The sequence below is a fragment of the Vigna umbellata genome, chromosome 4, assembly GCF_029865625.1.
Source record: "Vigna umbellata cultivar VRB3 chromosome 4, Vumbellata_1.0, whole genome shotgun sequence".
Classification (NCBI taxonomy): Eukaryota; Viridiplantae; Streptophyta; class Magnoliopsida; order Fabales; family Fabaceae; genus Vigna; species Vigna umbellata.
The window spans coordinates 37475173-37485680 of NC_142168.1; positions in this window are offsets into that span (position 1 = coordinate 37475173).

Sequence of the window (10508 nt, forward strand, 5' to 3'; positions counted from 1 at the left end):
AGCATGATTGTTGAGATATGTGACTATATGAAATATGATGGTTGTTATGTTCTGATGTATGAAGTATATGAAATTTACTATGATATGAATTATGAAATTATGAAGTTATATGTTGAGAAATGAGTTTGAATATAAATGATTATGGATATGAAATTTCCCTATGATAATGTACGTTCGTCACTGAACGGTGATTGACCGTTCGGTAATACTAGTAACCTTGGTTAAAATTGGATTCTTTCATTTGGAAAGAACCCTCGTTGAGGACGAGTGTCTTCGTGTGGTAATACTATGTTTGAGCGTTCAGCCAAGCACAGTTGTATCTGGATATTCTGTGATAAACTGAAATTTGTAAATATATGTATTTGTATATTTTAGTTATTCTTAAACACTATTCCAATAGTATCTTATTATATTTATCAAGCTTTCTATTATAAGTCTAGTAGTGCTCGGTCTTACACCAAGCGCTCGTACTGAGTAGTGCTCGATCTTACACCAGGCGCTCGTACTCGTTTCTTTTATATCTCGATGAAAATAACGTTCGTCCAAATTCAATAGAGTTTTCTCTCTACAGTGCTCGGTCATTGACTGACATTCGGTTTTTAGGATGCTAAACTCAAATAAGTTAATTTTTCATAAGCATTCGGTTTCTTTATGTGAATTCTTCTAAGTATGGTTCTTTAAATGTCTTGACGTGTCTACATTCATTGGTTCCGGCCTAGAGCCTTGGTACTTGGCAAATTCTTTGAGGTGTTTGGTTTGAGCTCACGAGAGTCGGTTCATTTAACTGACTCATTTTGTAAGTAACGTTCGTCTTAGTAGTTCTTGTCATATATGATCTTACTCGTTTTCTTTCTCAACGCGATGGTAACCTTCTTCGATCTTAATTCGTTCTGGAACTGGAGACCTCTCGGTCTCGCTCCAAGTGTTGGTCTCGTTCTGAGTTTAATGGTTGAACGTTCGATATTTAGTACCCTTAGTGATTTTTGAACTAATGGTTTAATTGACACGATTATTAATGAAGGATGAAGAGAATGTGATATGGGTGAAATATGTTGATTTATGGACGAGCGTTCCGGGGAGGAACTACTCATGAATGATTATTGAATTTGTAAAGTATGACTGTGGGCATGCTAAGCTGGCGGTTCATCCTGATGTTCCATGAGTACTCGTCCTCACGTAGAGGAGGGTAGGTCATGTGTGGGAACGACAGGAGGTCCTAGTCCTTAGGGGTACTTTGGACAGATAGGACTAACCTCGGTGGCAGTGGTTGAGGGCATCCCAGTTACTACATCACCCGGGTGCACGAACGCCTGTAGCTACACAAATTTCATACAGTCCGGACAGTCAGTCTAGTATTATGATTTATATGACACGTATGATGAGATATGTGTTGTGTGTTTGATTGTGTGAAATGTATGTTTATACATGAATTAAATTACATAAGTTTACCCTGTGTTTCCTGTCTTGTCTTGTTTTGTACGTTCGTCTTGTCATTGCAATGATCATCCGTGTGGATGTGAGCAGAAGGAGACGAGCGGTTGGAAGATGCGCTGGAAGAAGAGAACCTGGTCGAGGTAGAAGTGAAGACCGAACAGTAGGATGTTCGGTTAGTAGTTTAGTTTATAGTAAGGTGGTCGTTCGATCACCTTCCCTTTTGTTTAATATGACCGTTAGGTATTTATCTTTTGTAAACCGTTCGGTCAGGATTGTACTCCCATACAAATTTATTTTTCTCGTACTGCTTTGTAAGGCCGTTCGACCATAACCGTACGTTCTTTTTAGCGTAAGACAGATCTAGATTATTATTTAATGTGATTATTCTATTATATAGTTTTAGACTGTATTTTTGGAATGCTCTTTTATATATATATATATATATATATATATATATATATATATATATATATATATATATATATATATATATATATATATATATTTTATGGTTAATAAGACATATTATATTATATGTGCTCTAATTATTATTTAAATCTTAATGTTTCATTTAGTAATATACTATTAATTTAAATAGGATGTGAAATTAATAGAAAAATAATAATCAATTTATTTATTAATACTCATATTATACTTAATTTGTATTAAAGCAAATTTTGACGCGTGGAGAGTTTTTATCGGAAATAGAAAACTGAAGTTTGTCGGTAGCCTATGTTATTGGGTTTGAACATGCTTCCTAGGCACCGACATGAATCCATGGGAGCTTCACTTGAAATCTAATATTCTGTGCTTTGAAAAAAAAGGAAAAACCTAAATTAGAATTACAAACTTAACCCTAATAGTAATATTGACATTTAATAGAATATTAAATTATTCGAATAAAGCATTAAATCTTATTGGAAAACAACATCTATAAATATTGATAAATCGTATTAATATGCAAATTATTTTTATTAAGATAAATGGATAAATTCGATCTTAAAAATTCTAAATCAGCTTCGGAATATTATAAGTTATTAATAAAATAGTTCTTAATCTTTTGGTAAGTTAGTCTTTAAAATTACATTTTAACAACAAAATGGTAATATAAATTTCATATTCACATACGAAATAAATTTCTTTTATTATTTGTCAAAGTTACTCATAAAAAGTTGTCAAAACTAATTATAATATTTATGATGTTCTAAAAGATACAATAAATAACTATTAAACTTTTTTTTAGCCTTGATAAGTCGAATTATTTAAATTTAACATAGTAAATATTCGATTAAAAATTTATAAAAAAATAACGATAAAATTTGACATAGAATTTTATGTAGAATATCCGTGTCTTTTTATTTGATGGAGCCTAAGGTGTCATGAACTCGTCTCGTTTAACAAAGCAAATGAGTTCATGGTAAAATTTTAACCTAGTCATAATTTTATTTATTTTTTTATTCACTTGAAAGATTGCAAGTTTATTTTATACATGTACACCTTATGTGTAAATATGCAAGAATCATAATTTCTTTTATGCACCATACGTCTTATAAATGCAAAACTATAAACAAAATAAATTCTTAACCACGGGTATTTTTATAATCGCTACAAAATTAACTCTTCATTTATAGTAAAAAGAAATCATATTAACTTTTAATAGATTAAATACATTTTTATTTCATCAATAATAATGAAAATTTAAAATTAGTTTTTATTCGAAACTTTTTGATTTTGTTTGATTTTCTTACTTTCTAAAATAATGAATTTAGTTTCCCAGTTGTATTATTTTTTGTTTTAGGTGACAAACGATATTTTACATATATATTTTACAACCACATGTTAAATTTATTATCTAAATGAAAATTAATTTGTTTTTGTCTTCATTAGCTATACTTTTTTCCTTCTTATTCCCATCACAACACTTTCTCCCATCAACGTTTTGCCATCTCATATTGAAATTAATTTTAATTTATACACAAGAAATTAATTAATTCTAATTTCCCTGATCTGAAAATATGTCTGAAAATTTTGTCCAAAACTAATATTTTTAATAATTGTATAATTTTTTCATTAGTTATATTGACATTTCTTCTCTTATATTATTGAGTATAAATATCTCTTTTGGAAGATGTCAGGTTAGGTCATGCGCAAAAACTCCACTAATATTTGTCTTTATCTCATGTTTGCCATAAATATCTCTTAGCTCATTCATCAAAAGTTCATAAAATGGAAAAGACTTGGAAAGAATATGGGACGAGGGAAACAAAAGCTAGGTTATTATGAGCTGTATTTGGCATTGTTTTTTATTTTTAAAATTTAATATTCAAAACAAAACATAAATTTAATAAAAGGTTGAAAGTATTTTTTAAATAAATTTAAAATTATTTAAATTCTGTTCCAATTACTTAAAAAAATTTCAGTTGTAGGTATACTGTATCCTCTTTTGATATTTTTGATTTCTTTCTCATGTCTTCAGTTCTTATATTAAAAAACCTTTTCAGTTTAGGTATTAAAGTTGCATGCTCTTCTGCCATTTCTTTTTCTTTTTTGGTCTTCTGTTTGGTTGTCATCTTAACAGGTTGAAGATATGAGAGATTTATTTAAATGTACTTATCATATAAAATAAAGTTGAAAAATATCTAACTATATTAGTTATTAAGTAATTTTTATATGTTATATATATATATATATATATATATATATATATATATATATATATATATATATATATATGAGTCATAAGACTAGTTCAATGAAATGCTTTAAAAGCTTAAATGATAGACATGATGCTCCAAATATCCTCACAAAAGAACTTTAATCTTAAAAAGAAGAAGATATGATTATTGAATATTATTCCTTAAAACCTTTTAATGTTATTTATTCTTGAGATGATGTATACTTTATTTTAAAATATATGGAAAAGAAAAAGATAAAAGATATTTTTTGAAAATTTAAACATTATAAAAAAATGATAATTAAGCAATATTGTCAAGAAAATAACCCATTGTTTCTAGTTACCACGGGTGAAATACCTCATAGAATTATAATCTCACAAATTGTCAACTCTTGCAAGGATTCAAAAAGTTCCAACATATGATGAAAAAAAGAGTCTCTTAGTTTTAGCAAAAGCTTTGAAAATAAAGATTATTTACAACTTGATTGTAGAAATGTAATAGTCTCTTAGAAGAAGTATTCAAACCTTCGGAAGAAAAACAAAATTTTGAAATAAAGTCTGTAAAAAAAAAGTTTGGAAAAAAAAATCCTCCCATAAGATTCTTTCCTAATTTTTCATTTCTTGAAAATTTTGATATTGTTTTTTTAGTCCCGAAAAAATAATTAAATTTGTATTTTCATTTCTGTAAAGCAATTTTTTTATTTTATTTTATTTTCTTTGAAATGTAAAATTATTAATTTGAGTGTTTAACCTTCTTTTTAAGACAAATAAGCAATATATACTGTATAAATTATAAAAGGTGGGTGTCATTTGTTTATTTTTTCCAACAAAAAATTAGTTTAAAATAATTTAGAAAGATAAAAAAAAGTTTATTTTAAAAAAAAAAATATATTAAGAGATGAAGGATATGAAGAATGAAGTTATATGAAAAGGGACGTTACTGAATGAGCACAAGTGGTATGTGAAAGATTGAAAAGGATATGTGAAAATGAAAGGCATAATAGTCCAAAAACAAAGTTCTGAACTCACTTTATTATCCCATCTCATATGTTTCATCAAGAATAGAAACCAAAACCCAAACCCTCTATTCTCTCTTATCTCTTCCACACTTTCACATTATTAACGTATATAGTTAATAAATAGTGCCAAAACATTTTTCTACGATAGTCAAAAAATATATTTTTATTGCATATTAGATATAAATAACTGAAATTTTATGTTATATGACTATTTAAGAATGTGTAACTCCTCAAATTGGTATAATATTTTGCGGAATCCTAATGTAAAACTATTAAATAAAACATTATAAATGTGATAATTCATCAGCAAAAAACAATTATGTAATTATTATTTTATAATCATCCACAAAAAGAATGTACTAAGTATAGAAAATATATATATATATATATATATATATATATATATATATATATTATTAGAATCTAGAATCTGTTAAAAAAAGAAAAGGTTATGCCAAACATGATTTTATTTTAAATCATGCTAGTGTATCACTCTTGTTGGAAGTCCTACATCAACTATAAATAAAATTAAATTATAATAAATAAGTGTGTACAAATTTCACCTTTCAAGCCAAGTAAGTTTTGACCTAGCGAGATCTATGTGAGCATTCTGTTTCATCCATTGTCGGGACGTTATCAGACCATCCATTAGTTTCTACTCTCACGCCTCGAGATGTTTATACCTCGGCGTGAAGAGAGTGTATTGAAAGTCCCACATCGACTAGAGATCAGGTCAAATTATAATATATAAGTGAGTGCAAAATCTCACCTTCCAAGCCAAGTCGGTTTTGTGGGATTGAGTTAGGTTTAAAACCACCTTTTAATATCTTATCAGAGTTAAACTAAATCTTTCGCAAAATTTACAATATATATTGATAAGAGAAAACATTACTCTGTCTTAATTTTTTATTTCTATTTAATGAAACATTCTTTTAATTCTCATTTTATTAAATTTTCTTCCATCTCACATTTTCCTATTTTTTCTTCCTAACAAAAACATTAAGAATTTCATTATTTAACTTTATACTGTTCATGTGTAGTGCTAATGATGGAGTGTGTGGATATTGGATAAGATGTTTATTAAGGTAAAGTTAAACTTCACTAAGGAAATCACATCAATCTGTTCTAAAAGAGTAAAAGTGCACATACAAAGTTCTTTTCATCTCTTTTGTGGTGATGATCACTTTGACATTTATAAAAAACTGTTCACTAAGTGTTAAATCCATTTTCATATCCATCGAGGGTGTGAATTTTTTAAGAGTATTATTCTTAAATACTAATAATTTTGCAAATGATTAGTTTCTAAAAAATTTCACTATTTATTTTTTAGTGGGATCTTCTCTTCTAATCATGTTTCATTTGCAAATAATGAATAGGAAATATCTACGAACCTGAAACCTAACTTAAAGAAAGTAAGTTCGGTACAACTCGATCCAGCAGCATGTTGAACTTTAAAAAAGTTAATTAAATTTCTAAGTTATTCTAGCGTTTTTTTTTTCACAAACATTTTAATTAAGTAATTGAAAGTATTGTTTTTATTTCAGTATTTTAATATGGGGACTTAAGTGAAAATTATTAACATATAACTGGAGAATAAAATAAATGAAAAAAAATGTAACTACAGAGATTTGATTGAAGTCCTATTTTCTTTCAAGAAACTTATTGATTTTCTTAATTTAAAATAAAAATATAATTCTAAATATTATATTGTCAATTTTCTTATAAACTTTCATTTTAATAACATTTTTTTAGATGGTGATAGTAACTTTTTTGCACTTTCATTGTGAATGGCATCAAGCTATTAAAGGAAGCAACAAATTTTGAAAAGTGGTAGCAATCAGTGGAAAGTGAGAAACTTACTAGTCAGCAAGTCAAATGTAATTTATGATGCTTTATTATCCTCTTTTTTGTTCCTCTAAGCAACTTACTGAAACTGAAACATTTGTAGAATGCTCGAGATCATTTTAAACAGAAAAATAAAATTAAAAAAAAAAAAATATATATATATATATATATATATATATATATATATATATATATATATATATATATATATATATATATATATATTGAAATTCGGTTATATGTAGATTCATTTATAGATCCTTCATTGTATAATTTTTTTTTTGAATTTTTATTTTTTAACGATAAAATAAAATAACGTATAATTAAATTAAAATATAACTTAACATTAGTTTATGTATAAATGAATACGTAATTGAAATATCAGTTAAATGTCGGATAATAAAGATTCATTAATCAAACTTTTTCCGATGTGCTTTTATAAAAAAAAAATATGGTTTTTAGGTTAAAACATTAGTTTTATAAAAAGGGATTTTTTATAGCTTAAAATTAATTTATTCATAATTTAAGTTATATAAAAAAAATAATTTATGTACAAACTAATATTAATATATAAAAAAACGTTTTTATCTGTGAGTAATTTTGGAGACGTTTATTAAAAATACCCTAAATATTTACTAATGTTGCTTATTAATTGTAATGTTCTTTAAATAAACGAACTTTTTTTTTCATTTTTACAATAACAAAAAGGAAGTGAGAAAAAGAAGGAATAGAGTAAAAGTGCATAATAAAAATTAAATAAAAGTATTTTCATAAAAAGAAGTGGGAACCACAAGAATTTTTTCGTTTAAAATAAAGAAAATACAAAAAGTCTCCCTAACCATAACATAATAGTGTTGTATAATATTGATTGCCAATATTTAAGTTATTTATGAACTTTAAACTTTATAATTGATAATCAATATCATAATTATTATGGTAAAAAAAATTCAAAAGTATTTTATAACAATAAAATAAATAAAATTGAAAAATAAATTTAGTAACAAAAATAATAATATAATTTCTAAAATTGAATATTGTTAGAAAACTACTTTTATTATTTCATTTTTCATTTGTCTTCAATAAAATAATTCATATTTTCATTCTCTTTTATTTAATTTTCTTAATGAAATCACTGATACTGTCACTCATTCTTTATCTAATTCTCTCTTTTCCTTTACACTTTCACTTTTCTATTTATTTTTTTCCTAATGAACATAAAATAATAATTTGTAAAGATTGGGTAGGAAAGGAAAAGGAACTAATAAAGGAAGGGAAGTTCGTGTAAAAAAGTTAGGATATATTGTACAATATTAATATGAAAATGTAACATTCAAAATTTAGTAAAAATAAATTATAAAGAGATAAAATATAGAAAGTATAAATAAATTATAGATTTTCATTTTTTATTTTACTAAAATTTTATTTGACTAAACTTTAGTTTCTTTATACTCTTTTAAGTTTAGAGAATAGCGAGTTTTGAACAGAAAGAAAGATGGGGTTCTAGTCTTGAATTTGTTATATATTTTAGGTCTTTTACTGTAGCAACTTTAGATTTAAAATTATTTTTTAAAATCTTATGTATAGGTTGGTGGTTATTGCTAGCAAGATTATCTTTAAGAATCAGATTTTATTAAAGTTTTTTTTTCTATCACATATTTTATATAGTAAATTTTTAAGCGATGAAGTTTCTAGTTATAAATTTTTTCTATGACTTATTGAATTTTTTTTTATATTAAATCTTCACAGAGTGACTTATTCAAACTCATCTGATTAATTATTGTAACTTCAACTATTTGGATGATTTAATGAATTAAAAATTATGACATATTTGAGTAAAGTGTTTTATGAATCATATTAAGAATGATATGCATGATTTTTGTATTCTAAAATCTTTTTATATAACCACTAAACCGAAAATAAAAAATAATTATAATATATAATTTTTTTGATAATTCTTGAATGTTGATTAAATTAAGATAAAAATTGATTGTGCGGCTTGTAGAAGTTTTGGTCTTGCACCTTGTGCTAACTTTTTTAGAGATAGTATGAGTGAATAAATTGGTAGTATCTATGCTTTTTAGGATAAAAAGTTCTTTATATTATAAAATTATGGAAGTTATTCTTGCTATTGAGCATTTCCAAGAGACTCACTTTAGACGTGTTAGACGTGTTTAGGTGCAAAGTGATTTTATGTTATTAGGTAAGACTTTTTCTTATTCTCAAATTGTTCTTTGGTTTGTCATTACAGAAAACACTTAGTCTTTGTTCATTTGTATAAATTTGGAGAGTCATTAAATAGATTTGAGAGTATTTGAAAATAAATTTTTTTTGTTATTTATTTGAGTGAATTTGGAGTAGGTGAGAGTCAATTTTGGAAGTAAATTTTTTTAATTTGTCACATAAATTAAATGCTACACTAATTATCACAAACGTTACTTCCAAATTTATTCTCATTTACCTCCAAATTCACTTAAATAAACAACAACAAAAATTATTTTCAAATCCTTTCAAATTTATTCAATCATTCTTTCTCAAATTCATTCAAGTGAAAAAAGGATTAGAGATGTAAAAAAAAAATTTAAGTATTCTTATATTTTTAAGGAAGAAATCATTATAAATGACACGATATTATACTATTTAATATTGTTCTTGACTTAACTCTAAACTATATACTTTTTAGCTCATTTAAAATTATTTATACTTTTATAATGGTATTAATTATAATGGACTAAGTATTATTTTATGGTAAAACATGTTTAATACAAGTTTTCTTAACAATATAAATTATAGTATATTCATTAACATGTGGTTAAAATTCCTTTTTCTTAAAGTGTTTCAATTTGTCATTCATATTATGTTAAAAGTATTAATATTCGTAATGTATATCTTATATTATGAAATTTCTTTTTAAATTAAATCAAGTTTATATCCATTCACATAATCACTATAATCATATTTAGAATTAGTAAAACTACAAACCGTGTTTCCTTTAAGCCATACCATATGTATGATGTATAACTAATATATTTGTATGAAACCAAACATTAAGGAAAAACGTAAGAAAACATTTTAAAATGAATTTTGTTTATTATCATATTGTTAATGTGAAATATTTATTAATTTTATCCACAACCAATGTTCGTTAAACAATTTAATCAAACACTCTTAGTAAAAAATATTTTATGGTAAATAATTTTAACAAGGTTCTGAATTAAAAATTTGTAGACGGAAAAAATAATTAGAAAACAACTGATTAAGAATAATTAGTCAAATCTTTTAAATAGATCAATCATTATAAATAAATAAATATTTCACACTGGTATGTAAAAAATAATAATACGTTAAGAAATTATTTTACACAATTTGAATTTGTTGTGGCAATATTATATTTCCCAATGGATCAATGATGAATGGATTAATTATAGTTTATTTACTAACCACCACCACCACCCCACCATTTAAGAGTTGACTTACAAGAAAGAAGATTATATATAAGTATGTAATCCCTAGATTGGTGGTAGTTAAGCTAGAAAAAC